Below are 7,500 nucleotides of genomic sequence, written 5' to 3'. Positions count from 1 at the left end.
TGGTTTACCCTCTGCCTGTCTATTGGATCATTAAAACTATCGGTCTGCATCAGGGTCTTACCTTCCTCCCTGATAATCGTCTCATTTCAAGACATTGTTTAGCTAAGATTCTTGAATCATTGGTTAATTTACAACTTTGTTCCTCTTTATCTGGTTTACATTAAAAATACAATTATCAATCAGGGTTTAGGTCTGGGCATACATAGTACTACCACAGCAACCACGTTAGTTAATGATCTTGTCCAAGCCTTGGTTTCTAAAAAGAGCTGTGCTATGTTGTTTATTGACCTGTCAAAGACGTATGATGCTGATCATTCTGTTTTGCTGAAGAAGTTATCAAGTATAGGCCTGGGATATACTGCCTGTTTATGGTTTCAGATATCTTTGCAACAGAACTTCAGGCCATCTTGACAGATGGGGTAAATCTGAATTTCTTGAGATTCAAAAAGGTGCTCCTCAGAGTTTGATTTTGGTCCATTTATTGTTCACCTTGTATAGAATGACATAGGAAACATTTGTGAACTTCAGCATGACTTTGATTCAACACAAAGTGGTAGGCTTGAAAACAAGCTCATGCTGTTCTCTAGGTCAGGAAATGTTGACCCTGGGCCCTGCATATTTGGTGATAAAAATGGAACCTCAATATAAGTACCTGGAGTCTTGAGGACTGACAAGTTGTCCTTACACATCGATGGAAAATCTGGCTGGAGATCCAAGAGTTTTTTTTTCCTTTTTTAAATTCAAAATAAATTGGTCCCTCAGTATTGAAAATAGGAGAGAGATTGTTCAAACAACGCCTCTCCCTCAGTATTGAAGAAATTTTGGTGCTATTGTTTACCAGCATGCGGCAACCTTTAAAACCATTGGCGCAGTCTACCATTCCGCAATACGTTTTATCACAGGGGTAGTGAGGACTTTAGCGATCATCATTGTAGTCTGTATAAAAATGCCCTCTCTGTAAGCAAACTACACCACCCGTTGTTAAGAAGATACTGATCATAACGGACTGTGGAGTAGTAACCACTCCTGAGGACCAATGCGCAGCGTGGTACAGTTCAGGTTCTTTATTAAAACAACCGAACACTGAAACAAAACAATAAACGCCATCAGACTGAAATAACCAACCAAACAGTTCCGTGGCTGGAACACACTGTCATTGAAAATACACAACCCAGCCAAATAAACACAAGATGGGAAAATGTAAATATATCAGTATGATTTAAATCAGAGACAACTAACGACACCTGAAAATCTCAACATAGACAAACCCACCCAACTCATGCCCTGACCATATGTAAAATAAAGACATAACAATGCCACTAAGGTCAGAACGTGACAGCTGCATCTCACTTTATTTTACTAACCATCTACAGAAAATGTCTGCTCTGTAACTTCATTCATTAAGTTAATATCCTTATTACCAAATTCCGTTCTCAAGAATGGGTATAAGACAGAGATTTGGAATTCAGTCTACACAGATCTTGGGTTATCACTGCATTTAGTTTTTTTGCCCAGAACAATTTGCTAGAGTTCATCTGCAGTTACATGTGTATGTGACAAATAAGTCAGATTTGAAATGTTTGATTTGAGGACAGAACTCTACGTAACTTGAATGTGATTGAATTTTATTAAATGTTTATTTTGTTATTGTGTGCTGAATTATATTTTAAACGGGGGTCTCTTGTTAAATAGATTTTTAATCTCAATGTGACTCCCTGTTTAACTGATTTACCTCAGATGGTGCAGGAAACACAATGGTAGGCGAACGGAAAGTGGGAGGCAAACACACAGTGTTTATATGAAGTTATATGAATACAACATGTATTTTCGATGTTAAGTGTGCCTGGCTGCTCATGTTTCCCCTCTCTTTCACCATGTGGTGGACATCAAAGACCAATCAAACAAGACAGAGATGTTTTTCTCAATAGTAAGGCGCCAATGTACTGTAAAGTGTGATTAACCCACACGCTTTTGTTCTTTCCAACGGCGTGACTCACTTGGCAGATGGGGGATATCATCCAATATACGTCGCCAAAATTGTTTTGCAGATCGTTGGCTCAACGGTTGCCTGTCGAGTGTGGGGGAAAGTCTCAGGTGTTGAAAGTCTACGCAATTAAGTAGGCAGCGCATAGTATAAATACGGAGTCCTCAGACTCAACACAGACCTATCTAGGTTGGGTTGCTGAAGTGCTGTGCGGATACGCATTGTAAGAGCTCATTAAAGAACCGCCGCTCTACAGCTCCCAGGTAACTGCCATGGCTACTTTTGCTGAAAGTAATACTTCTGTTGAACTCGTTCTGTTCATCCAACAATCAGGTAAGTATAGGCTAATACTCAATTTCAGAACGTTTGTGCTTATCGAAGTTTATCACGAGTAATAGCCTAATATTGTTCTGTTTCCTTCCTTTAGATACGGAAAGTAATTGCGGAGAATTTTCGGAGAGACTAATCTTTAGCAGCTGAGGACACTTCCACAGTGGACAGATGTGTGGCCAGCAATATCGGCTGCCAGCAATATCGGCAGCCCGCATCCAAACTGGAGAAAGCCGATATTTTAGAGATGGCAGTGAGTTTCCTATAGGAGACAACCACTGCTGGTGTTTCACCCAGCTACTCGCAGGGATTCTCCCAGTGTCTGCAGGCGACCCCCGGCAGCTGTCCCTTCACGTGTCCCTGCAGGCGGCAGAACGAGGGGAGATCAAACGGTTCTAAGTGCTCCAGAGAACACCACCGTCCAAGCAAAGCGGTCAACATCGAGATCATCATCACCGCGATCCGAAGGCTCTCTGTAGAGACCGTGGCAATACAATGACCACAAGACTGGAGAAAGTATCTCAACATTTTGGATCAGATTTGCGCCTCAGGCTAACAACCAATGCAATGCATATTATCTTTGTGGCATGATTATGTTATCGCCAGTTGTGCAACATTTGGGCATACACTACATGACCAAAAGTATGTGGACATCTACTTGTTGAAGCATCATTCCAAAATCATTAACATTAATTCCCCCTTTGCTGCAATAACAGCCTCCATTCAGCCATGAGCATTAGTGAGGTCGGGCACTAATGTTGGGCAATTAGGCCTGGCTTGCGGTCTGCGTTCCAATTCAAAGTTGTTCGATGGGGTTGAGGTCAGGGCTCTGTGCAGGCCAGTCAAGTACTTCCACACAGATCTCGACAGACCATTTTTGTATGGATCTCGCTTTGTGTACAAGGGCATTGTCATTCTGAAACAGGAAAGGGTCTTCCCCAAACTGTTGCCACAAAGTTGGAAGCACAGAATTGTCTATAATGTCATTGTATGCTGTAGCGTCACTGGAACTAATCGGCCTATTCTGAACCATGAAAAACATCCCATTAACAGACCATTATTCCTCCTTCACCAAACTTTACATTTGGCACTATGGATTTGAGCAGGTAGCTTTTTCCTAGCATCCACCAAACCCAGATTCGTCCGTCAGGCTGCCAGATGGTGAAGCATGATTCATCACTGCTCCAGAATCCAATAGCAGCAAGCTTTATACCACTTCAGCCGATGCTTGGCTTTTCACATGGCCATTTTAAGCCTGTGTTCTTCAGCTCAGCCATGGAAACCCATTTGATGAAGCTCCCTAAGAACAGTTATTGGCTGAAGTTGCTTCCGGAGGCAGTTTGGAACTTGGTAGCGAGTGTTGCAACCGAGGACGGATGATTTTTATACACTACGCGCTTCAGCACTTGGCGGTCCGGTTCTGTGAGCTTGTGTGGCCTACCACTTTGTGGCTGAGCCGTTGTTGCTCATAGACCTTTCCACCTCACAATAACAGCACTTACAGTTGACCGGGGCAGCTCTAGCAAGGCTTTAATTTGACAAACTGACTTGTTGGAAATGTGGCATCCTATGATGGTGCCATGTTGTAAGTCATTGAGTTCTTCAGTGTTTTTTAAATTAATTTCTAAATATATATATTTTAAAATACACCTTTCAGCAACGAGTGTGGCTGAAATAGCTGAATCCAATAACACTACGTATACAAAAGTATATCTTGTTTTAATGTACCCATGAAATTGTCTACAGTGTATGATGAATACACTTCAAAGAAATTTTATTCTTATAGGGATTAAGCTTCTCAAATTATTTTACGAAGGATTTATACTCTGTTTTGTTGCATGATATTATTTTTCATTTCAAGTTCAGCAATGATTATTTTTACATGTTGTAATTGATACCACTTAAACATTCCTGATTATTTTCTTAATTATATTTGTAATATTGTGTAGCATGTCATTCACGGTTATCACAGTGACTCAAGTTACACACTTTCAATGGTGGAATGACTTTCAACATAATTATGTAGGGAGGCTAACATTGATCAATCTGAGCTGGCAATGGCATTAGTAGCTTAGTTTAGAAAGACTGCTTCCTGTGCTAGATTGTTCAGTGGTGGGCAATTCTAGTTTAGCACCGTGGACAACTCTAAGAGCACACGAGTAGGTTTCACTCACAAATTCCAATTTGTTCTTGAATGAGGAGATGAGTAACTAGCACAGACTGGGGGGAAAAAAGTGAAGAACAAGATATCAATCGATTCATAACTTTTTTTTGTTTATTCAAATTGACTCAATGAGACATCACCTCAAGGTGAATGGACACATGTGATTAAACATCACAATAAGTCTTGGAGAATTGTCCAAGTTCTTATGATACTCCAACAGAGTACAGGAAATGCATTTACTGTCTTTATGAAAGACAAGATAATTGTTTAAAATGAACAAGAGGTTTTACATTGAGAGAACACACATTTCTCTGCGATATCTTCACTGAAATTATCAAGATAACATTCACAAAGAAAATTCTATAATTTTGGGGTAAATATTCATGATGGATAAATACATACTCAATAACCTTTCAATATTACCTTATCACGAGAAAAATGTAGTGGTGACAAAATGTTTTCCTATATGGTTTGAGCTTAAAACATGAGTCAAATTGACAATCACAAACAGTTTGTTGATATAAAACCTATTTTTGGTTAAAAATCCTCATGGAGGACCATTCAAGTTATTCTTTATCATGATTGACATGACATGTTTCGTAAAACATAAAGGTTATTTCAAATAAAACGACAAAAATGTATTGTTCAATTAAATTTTCATAAAAAAATGTTCTTAGTCACAAGACGTTTAAAACCTCATGCATAAACAGAATATGAGGAATATCTCTTCCCATTCTCACTACTGGCCATGACATACATTTTAGACCAACATGGTCCATTGTGATTGTCTGCGAGTTGAGCTCCATTCTGTAGGACTCTACCAGGGCCTCCAGAGGGCGTGGTTGACTGGACTCTAGTCTTTGCTCATGCTGTGCTGGGTTGGGGAGCTGAGCTGAGGCAGGTCACTTTCCATTCGGTTCTTATCAGAGGATGGCTGCAGGCTCTGGAAGTGGCTCAGCAGTCTTCTCTGGGACTGTCTTCACCTCATCCTTGGACAGGAAGTGCACAATCTCTTGGACACATCTGGAGTAACCCTGATTGACAGGTGCTGAACAGGAGGAGGAGCTCACTGACTGGTACTGTTGCTGTCGTTTCAGGAAGCAAACTGTCATCTCCAGGATGTCGGCATTCTCTAGCTTGGAATCAGGCTGCTGATTGAGGATCTCTGGACCCAGGAAAGGCTGCTGTTGATACAATCTATGCTTCTTCACCAATGGCTTTCTTCACTGCAAGAAGAGAAGAGGCAAGTCATTAATAACCTTATTCTGGAATATGACATTATTTAAACACAAACAATCAATCAAATTAAATTAATTTCCTTGAATTTGAATCTTCGATTTACCTTATTGGTCAGAGTCAAGTGCTCCTCAGAGAGGATCACAGCTGAAGTTATTGTAGGTGCCATGGCTGGATGTCTGTGCTGTAGGGGCCTCTGTGTAGAGAGAATCTGATTTCTACTGGCTTCATCTCCTATATATACTCCCAAATCTGCATATGAATGTGTGTGTCTTGGGCTTGTAGGAGAATCTCACAGTCTGTAGCCAATGGGTGAGCTTGGAAGGACAATAAGGAATGTGGAGCTGCCACATGCTCAGTGTTCTTATTGCTGGGGGACAATGGTCACATCTCAGGGGAACAGGTGGAGGGGTGTAGGGTGATGGAGAGTCACTCACAGAGCGCTGTGTGAATCTGGGAAAGTGGTGACTCCCAGATCTGCTGCCTGATGTTGGGATCAATGACACAGACAGTGCACATGCTCATCATCACAATTTACAAAAATTCATTAAAACACCACATTATAAAATAATGACACTGACATAAATCCTGTACATTAAAAAAACTCTTGGTGCTACCCAAATCCTTTTGATTGTTCAATTTTTTTAGAACAGCCTACTATTTCCTTGATTACAGTCCAGTTTTGGTCAAGTTTAGGCACTTCACATGATTTTGAAGTATGAGCTGTTAATCTGATTTGATGGATGATTTGCATTATTTTACTTTATTTCTAAACGATATCCATTTGGTAATTCCTTGTGATTTCAGTATTTCACCTCTTTTAAACCCGAAAAATTAAACAATTAGACAATATTAGGTCAAAGTAGGATATAACGTTTTTGGGAGGGAATACATTTCCTGTATTGGGAGTCCAGAAGCAGCAGATCTGTCCTCGGTCTTGGAGCTACTGGTCAGTGTGAGTAGAGAGCTGATCTGAGTTTCCCACACTGACTCCTGTGTGCTGTGATCAATGCACTACAAAACCTGCTCAGTGGACAATTAGTGACGGCTATTGGCTCTGTGTTGTACTATAGACAGAGCCTGACGTCACAGACCATCTAGATTCTGGAGGGACTATGCTAACATGTGGAATTGTTTTAAGATGGTCATACCATGGATCATTTAGCTATTTCTTTTTGAATTCTAGGACTTCTTTAGGTACCCTAAAAAAAGATTTACAAAATATTTGATAAAATATTGCATTTGGCTTTAACATCTATATACCATAGCATTGAAAAACACATTCATAAATGTGACTAACCACCTGGATTAGGTCCTATGTAGGAAAATTTGAAATGTATTTTTTTTTTTTTACATTGGATGAAAGTAGACTCAGAGCTAGAAAATGGTATATCTTACACTACAGTTGAGGAACAGTGGGAAAGCACCTCTGATTTGGAAGTTGATAAACTTGTAACCCCACTTTTGAGAAAATGTTCCTTGAATGTTTTGGTACTGTCACGCCCTGGCCTTATTATTCTGTGTTTTCGTTATTATTTTGGTTAGGCCAGGGTGTGACATGGGGATTTATGTGGTTTGTTTTGTCCGGGGTTGTTAGTAGTTATAGGATTGTGGTTAGAGTAGTACTCTAGGTAAGTCTATGGTTGCCTAGAGTGGTTCTCAATCAGAGGCAGGTGTTTATCGTTGTCTCTGATTGGGAACCATATTTAGGCAGCCATATTCTTTAGGTCTCTTGTGGGTGATTGTTACTGTCTCTGTGTTAGTTGTCACCAGATAGGCTCAGTCA

General features: G+C 40.2%; 1 pseudogene; it reads right to left on the bottom strand.

Annotated features, from left to right (window-relative positions):
• Positions 1-2,421: 2,421 nt before the first annotated feature.
• LOC118389474 (uncharacterized) overlaps positions 2,422-7,500 on the bottom strand; it is a 15,659-nt pseudogene continuing 10,580 nt past the window's right edge.

Source organism: Oncorhynchus keta, chromosome 10 (genome assembly GCF_023373465.1).
Source record: "Oncorhynchus keta strain PuntledgeMale-10-30-2019 chromosome 10, Oket_V2, whole genome shotgun sequence".
NCBI lineage: Eukaryota > Metazoa > Chordata > Actinopteri > Salmoniformes > Salmonidae > Oncorhynchus > Oncorhynchus keta.
The sequence above is the reverse complement of the archived record's forward strand: the minus strand, read 5'-3'. Positions and strand labels throughout refer to the sequence as shown.